Below are 7,576 nucleotides of genomic sequence, written 5' to 3'. Positions count from 1 at the left end.
TTTTTAAAAAAGATAGCTACAGAAACAACATGAGATTTCATATCAAGACTAGCTTCCTTGCGTAGCATAGCACAAACATACATCAGTTTTAAAAGAATAATGAAGCAAAGGAGGTTGGAAATGGATACTAGAGACTTTCATTTGATTCCCAAAAAAACCAAAAACAAAAACATATCATGTACATAGAACAAATCCTTCTGAAGAAGAAGGATCTTGTTTTGTCTTGAAATATTTTAAAGATTTCTCCTTCATTTTTAATGGAATAAAAAGTTTAGCCTTTTTATTGCATGAAACTAAAAATCAGGGTGGATCCCCAGCTCTGTATGTCTCCCTGCCAAACACACCTAGCTTCTTTTCTTGCATAATTTCTTCAGATTCTCCAAATGGCAGCCAACCCTTGCTTTGTCCTAGAGAAGAAAATGTGGGATGAAGGATTAGGGAAATCAGATACTCATTGTCATGCTGGGAGAATAGTTGTCATTTTGGAAAGGATGGAGGAAATCGCCTCTCAGTTCTCCAACATCTCATGGAGTGCCTGAAGGTTTACCATTGCCAGTTAGGTTGTTTGGAGAATTTTTTGGAAATCCATTTATGTCTCCTGACCCTAATGGTCCATTCATGTGATGGGCCTCCATACCACCCATGACTCCCATTGGGCCATCTGATCCTGGTTCTGTTGGGAAATTTGACCAACTGCCTCCAAGCAGTATGGGATTAATCATCATGTAAATGTTGTCACTGAAATTTGTCAGATCTGCAGGGCTAGGTATGATGGATGTTCCAGAAGGACCTCCACCAACAGGGCCTCCCATGTATCTACCAGGTGATGAAGAAGAGTATGAAATGAAGTTAGCACTGCTTGGATAGGGCCATGGTCTATCAGCTCCCAGACCCATGTCAATTTCTGGCATGCTAGGCTCTAGAGAGATGGCTGGAAGTCTCATTCCACCGCCATAGTTCTGCAATGATAACCAAAGATCAGTCTGTGATCTCGGACCCATGGATCCCATTCCTCATGGAGGATTCATTCTTTGCATTGGTCCTCCCAAGTGTTCAGAGATTTGGCACTGGGGAACATGCCCCAGGCTTGGAAAGGTTATACTTTTGTGAAATAAGACTCAGAATCTATTCCTCAATATGTCCTAGATTGAACGGGGGTGGGGGGGACAGGGACAGTGGTGGGGACATACCAGCAGTGCCATTCCTAAAGGCACATTCAAATCAGAGACAAAGAAAAGTAAAGTAAAAATGCATTGCTAACTGACCATTCCACCTCTTATTCTACTCTCATGTGTGGATTTTCATATTCAGGCAGGCATTACAGTTCACAACACAGTGGTGCCATTTGTCTTAAAACACTTCAGAGAATTTCTCTTTTTAAAAAGAATGAAAATGTTCAGCTACTTCATCTTAAGCCATTTGACCAACTTGTCTCCGCCAGTAAAGATGAAAACTGACACAAGATTCAAAGAGTTTTCAAACTTCCACAGCAATATTTCAAAGTAACAGTTTATTCAATTAGCGATAGAACAGTTAAAAACAGACAATATTTTCAAAGTATCATAGCAACAGGTGATTGAAACAGTGCCCAGAACGCTAAAAAAAGAGTTTGCCAAATAGGCTGAATTCTAGCGATATCTTTCGTAGAGCAAATGGAATAAAATCTAATATTGTTTTGGACACACTACACTGGATTACATCATGACATGAAATTCTTTATGCATTTTTAACGATAGGTGATGCACACACAGGAGAAGATATATTTTTCTCCCATGTGTGCATCATATATAGACATACACAGACAATGACGAGGAGATCTCAGCATTATTTTAACTGTGGTCCAGAAGAAAGTTGAGATTTCCAGCTCAATATAAATAGATGTTACACATTTCTCCTCTGAAGAAGTAGATCAACAGAGAGGAGTTTCATTAGACAGTGAGAACTATGAATGTGAAACTCTTTCAGTCTTAGGACCTTATGGCACACCTTTTCCCCCTGCCATTTTGGGCACTGGTAGGGGATGCTTAGGGATGTATGTTGCCAAGGAAAAACAGATTTTACCACACACCAAAACTGTCCTCAAAATGGCCCCATTCCATCCTCAGCACCAGACCGTCTCCAATCAGTACTTAGGCACATTCTTTTGGTCCGATGGTTTCCATCCCTGAGTGTCTCCTACCAGTGCCAAAAATGGCAAAAAAAGGCATGCAATAAGGTACTTGACTTCATCAGGTTTCTCCAAAGCCCACTTGCCTTTTCCTTTTTATATTTCATATCAGGTTGTAAGACATTGTGTTTTCACTGGTTTCTGTATTTTTAAAATATATTGCCTAATGTCACATAGCTTTCCCCAATGATTAGAAGAGTGCTACTCAAAGTGGTAGTTATCTGGTCTCATGCCAGTCCTCAAGCCATTGGATGCTGGTGGTCACTAGTGAGCTTCCAAGAAAAGAAGAAGATATAATTGTACCCAGTGGGAACCAATTTAATGCTGGCACATTGGGAACAAAAAGTGCTGTTCCCTACTGCCCCCCTCCCCTCACATACAGATGCAGACAACCTACAAAGCATTAGAGTGTCTTTCTAAGTCTTTGTTGTTGTTGTTGGTGGTGTACAATGTAGTGTGCACATTTAAAATGTATTCCCTGATTTCCAAATTATTTTCCCCTCACTGCAGCCTCTAAGTATTTTTCTCCATTATACACATCTTGGCTGCTCACCTTTTAAAGATACACACTGTGTTTTCTGTACTTCATTTCATGGAAATCGTTTTGTAATTTTCATAAACATGAAAATACTTGAGGTGAAATACTTGAGTTTTCTCACAACTTTGGGCATTCTTAAAGTGCTGCTTTAAAATTACTTCTAATAAAGTTCAATTGATGATGCAGAAATGATTCACAATTTTTTTCATCTTTGACAAAAAAAAGTGTTTTTACACATCAGCATATTCCTTTTTTTTTTTAAAGTGCTACTGCTGTGAGATTTTTCACTGCAAAATTTCATGAGGGGGTTGTTTTTGCACATTTTTGATGATAAAATGCAATGTTTTCATGGTTTTTGCATTAAAAAGAGGTGGCCAGTATTCTGCATCAGCTGCTTAGTTAAGTATACTTGGTTAAATTACCTATCCTGGCTTGATTTCTCCAAATGTATTGTTAATGTCATTCACACATGCTCCAGTTACTCACAGAATGGACCTCCTTCTACCCATGCAGCTGATGTCTGGCAAAGTAGATTGGGGGGGAATTTACGATAATGGCAATACTGTCACAATGTTAACTAGATAGTGATTTTATAATAATAATAACTTTATTACGACCATTTGGCCAGCACAATTACAAAATTCCAATTAAAACACAACATAGGTTCATGTACAGGCAGATTGGAGAGTATAAACAAATGACGGTCTATAAAAAGTAAGGATAAAAAGCAAGGATAGGACTGCACGATCAGGCAAACACACAATGAGTAGGCTGCCATCACCTCGCAAACAACTCTATCAGAGATAGTGATTTTGAATATGGAACAATTATGGATGAGTAAATCTAAGTAACTTCCACATTCACAATTCCTGCTTATTCTTGCTTGTGGCATTATTGACACAATCATAACCAGGAGTTTTTCAGCTCCTAGAATATTTTCTTCTCCCTGGAAGATATGGAGGCTTCAGGGATCTCTGGAATGCTTCAAAGGTCACCTGCAAGCAACAAACTGAACTTCCCCTATCCTTGGTTGTTTGTGAACCCAGGGATTATGGTTCCTGCATATCAGCACAAGTAAGTTTTTCTGTGGAGACTCTACTTACTTTTCACTCAGTAAGATAGTCTGAACCTCTTTTTCCACCATCAGAAGTGAGTTAGACCAATAACAGATATCATCTTACTTCTTGGTGTTCTTCCACCACTAGGAACACAATTCTTGTGCATGGAGCTAAAGGCCATTATTTCCTGTCATCACCCATTCACCTCACTGTATCTCAATTATGGTGATATTTGACCCTGGCCAAAACACTGCAATATTTTGGGTACTGGATACCTAAAGCTGAAGTCAGGAAAATGTTTCCAGTGATTTCATTTCCCATTGACCTCAAAAAGTTTTAAATCAGGCTATCTATGACCTACTTTCTTGGTATAAAATCAGAATGATAATTTTATCAATTTATCTCCTGCAAGATAACTGCCTTATTTCCACCTCAAACAATCAGTTTCTTAGGCAAGGAACTCTGGAGGGCTATTTGGAGCTTACTTTAGATAGCACCAAAGTATTTCTGTAACATAATTCCTTTTGTCATGATAGTTATTTTTTGTTTTTTAAAAAAGTGCTAGTTAAAACAGGTTCATGTCTGGAAGAACAACAACAAAGAAACTCTGCATCCTTTACAATTAAAGCAATTGTATATTGTGGTTTGTTGCCAGCTTTTTGTCATCCTTCTTTAATTTTGCTTTCTTGGTTATATGATAGCTCAAATGGGACATGCATTCAACTTCTGAAGTTGAAAAGCAACTTCTAAAGAATATTTATAACATCTGTGTTATTCAAGGCATGACTCTGAGAGCAATCCTTTTCTCCAAAGGAAAACAAAAACAAAGACTCTTGTGGTACCGTAAAGATTAACAGATTTATGGTGGCATCCCTTGCATTCTTATGATGACCCTTGAGGCTAGAAAGGGCCAACTCTGTCCTTAAGCACAGTGATATAGCAAATGCTAGAGTATCAACAGAGAGGTGCTGGAGGTCTATGTGTACCCAAAGGTCTGCCTTATACCCCTTAGTCTGCCACTTTCAGGTGTGGTGAAGAATATTTTCCTAATGTTGATATAAAATCTAGCTGCCAGTCTGGTCTGCTTCTGTTCTGAATAGATTGTGTGGGAGTGGAGACAATTTGTCTTTGCCTGAAGCATAAGAATGACTTGGGACAAGTCTAATTCACATAAATTTATATGACCTAAAATGGTATTACTTCAAGTGCCAGAAGACTTAATAGTGAAACAGATGTGGATTGGTTCTTGATGTGCACTTAGGGGGTGTTCTCATTTAAGATTTGAAACGATTTAAAATACGACGTTTTTAATAAAACCGATTCAAAATAACCCTGGTCTTATCCCGCGTTCCGAATCGCTTTTATTCTTCGTTCCTATCTGGTTTTTAAATCGAAGTTTTTACCTGCAAGCGTTCCTACTTGGCATGAAATCGGTGTTTAAATAAAGCGATTCTTCTCCTCCATACCTTATTTGGAGCTGTCAATCAATAGTACGTCAGAATGACGCAACGTTAATCCGGAATATTTGGAAGCGATTTATCTTTTGGCATTGTTTCCATTTCATTGACCGTTTGTGAATTGATGTATTTTTGGCGTTTTTTTCCCCAAATGGACCAATGAAGGCGCTTAATCGCTCAAACATCCTCTTCTGCATCTCCCCATATTAACTGCCATAACTCAGTGCTAGGGAATCCTGGGAATGGTAGTTTATTATGGCACCAGCACTCTCTGGCAGAGGAGGATAAATGTCTCACAAACACAACAGTTCCCATAATTCCTTAGTACTGAGCCAGGGCAGGTTAAGGGGTCTCAAACTGTAATATTTCTACAGTGGGTTTGGAACTACAGATGAGGGTTTTTTCATAAATTAAAAAAGTTGTTACTTTATAATTACCTTATATACATATATATATATATATATACACACACACACACACACACACACACTCATATGCATATATATATATACATGTGTGCAAACACACACACAAATATATATGTGTATATATACCTATATGTTTGTGTGTGTATGCATTTATATATATATATATATGCATGTGTGTGTGTGAGTATTCATATATAATCGTGTGTGTGTCTGTCTGTCTGTCTGTCTGTCTGTAGTGTGTGTGTGTGTGTGTGTGTGTGTTTGCCAAATCGGATCAAAGAGGAGAAGGCAGTGGGTTTCAAGTGGGTAGAGACTCTGCATCCAAAGCCCAGGGTTGGAAAATGGGATCAAGGAGGAGAAGGCAGTCAGTTAGTGGGATAGAGACACAAGACAGAAAAGGGGAAAAGGCAAGAGGCTGCAGACCTAAGAGAGAGCCAAATAAAGCAAGAGCAAGAGACGTCCCAAGACAGCCAGGGAGAATCCCTTCAGAGAGCCCAAAGATCAATGGGAGAGGCTTCTGGCAAAGCAAATTTGGGGAGCCCAAGCTGTTTCCAGAGAAACTATGGGATGGGTTTTGCAGGACAGCATCCTCTCTTCATGTCTCCCAAGACAGCCAGGGAGAATCCCTTCAGAGAGCCCAGAGATCAATGAAGGAGGCTGCTGGAAAAGCAGGGAGGGAGCACTCTTCCCAAAGATTCTCTTTCCAGGGTTGGAGGAGAAGGCAGATTCCATTTGAGAAAGGGAGGGAGAAAGGCTCTATCCCCCCCCCCCACATTGATCAGGGCCCTTCCCTGCCTGGGAGAGATCAGATGCCTCCTCGCGAGGAGCCTTCCCTTCCCTGCCTGGGCGAGATCAGTGCCCAAGCGGGCAGGGAATGCCTCTTCGAGAGGAGGCTTCCCTACCTGCCTCTCCTCCGTTAGAAATGGGCTCTCCCCACACAGAGGGGAGGTTGCAATCCACCGGGGGAAGCCTTGTAGTCCTTTGGCAGATGCAGGCGCTTGAGCAGCCGGGACTTCAGGCGCTTAAAGCGCTGAAGAGATTAAGCGCCTGTAAACCATTAAAAAAAAAATTTAAAAATCCTTATCTCTTATTGAAAGGCCACAGCGGACAAAGGGGTGAGGGAAGCAAAAATGGCGACAGCCACGACGGATGGGGACAGAAAGGGCAACTCCCCCAAGGCCAGCCCCATCGCACTCCGCTCCTCCCATCCAGCTAACCCGATTTCAAAGGCTGTCGTTCCTATTTAAATGCTCCAGTTCCTAACTCGAATCAAGGGAAAAACGTAGGTCAGACCCTACTACTTTTTTAACGCGCGTTAAATGACGAAAACACGATTCAAAATTTTAAACCGCTCTACGATTCGAATTGTAGTGGGGACGATTGCGGGTTGCTCTAGAACCGTTCTAGGTTTAAATCGGATCCTAGTAGGAACGCCACTCCTAGGATTCGATTCAGAACGCGGGGTTTCCCCTAGTGAGAACAACCTCTTAGACTGCTGAGCACAGGCTGAAGATTTTTTTGTATCTTGCAAGTAGACATTGGGACAAATGTGATGTGCATCCTGTTGTGCATCAGTCTCATTGAGCAACAGTAACTTTGCTGCTTCTGCTACATGGTAATATTAACAACAACCCTCTACTGAATGTGGATGTTATGGAACTGATTAGTTCTAATTCCTGTGAAAGCCCATTTATAAAAATGTAATTTAGGGTGGGAGGGAGATAGAGGAACTAGGATCTAATATGTCCTGCTATGTTTTTATCTATTGATATTCATGTTTGATTTTATTGTTCTTGTTTGCTGTTACCTGCCTCGATCCAATATAGGGAGAGGTGGGATACAAATTATTATTATTATTATTATTATTATTATTATTATTATTATTCCAAAAGGGCTCCCAGCAGTTGGAAAATTACAACAGGAAGAAT

The 7,576-nt window shown here is 40.3% G+C and overlaps 1 pseudogene; it reads right to left on the bottom strand.

Annotated features, from left to right (window-relative positions):
• Positions 1-443: 443 nt before the first annotated feature.
• On the bottom strand, positions 444-1,202 carry LOC149305218 (single-stranded DNA-binding protein 3-like; annotated as a pseudogene).
• Positions 1,203-7,576: the final 6,374 nt, after the last annotated feature.

Source organism: Sceloporus occidentalis, unplaced genomic scaffold (genome assembly GCF_023333645.1).
Source record: "Sceloporus occidentalis isolate IW3139 unplaced genomic scaffold, rSceOcc1.0.p SCAF_12, whole genome shotgun sequence".
NCBI classification, from domain to species: Eukaryota; Metazoa; Chordata; class Lepidosauria; order Squamata; family Phrynosomatidae; genus Sceloporus; species Sceloporus occidentalis.
This window is presented reverse-complemented; position numbering and strand designations above follow the sequence as displayed.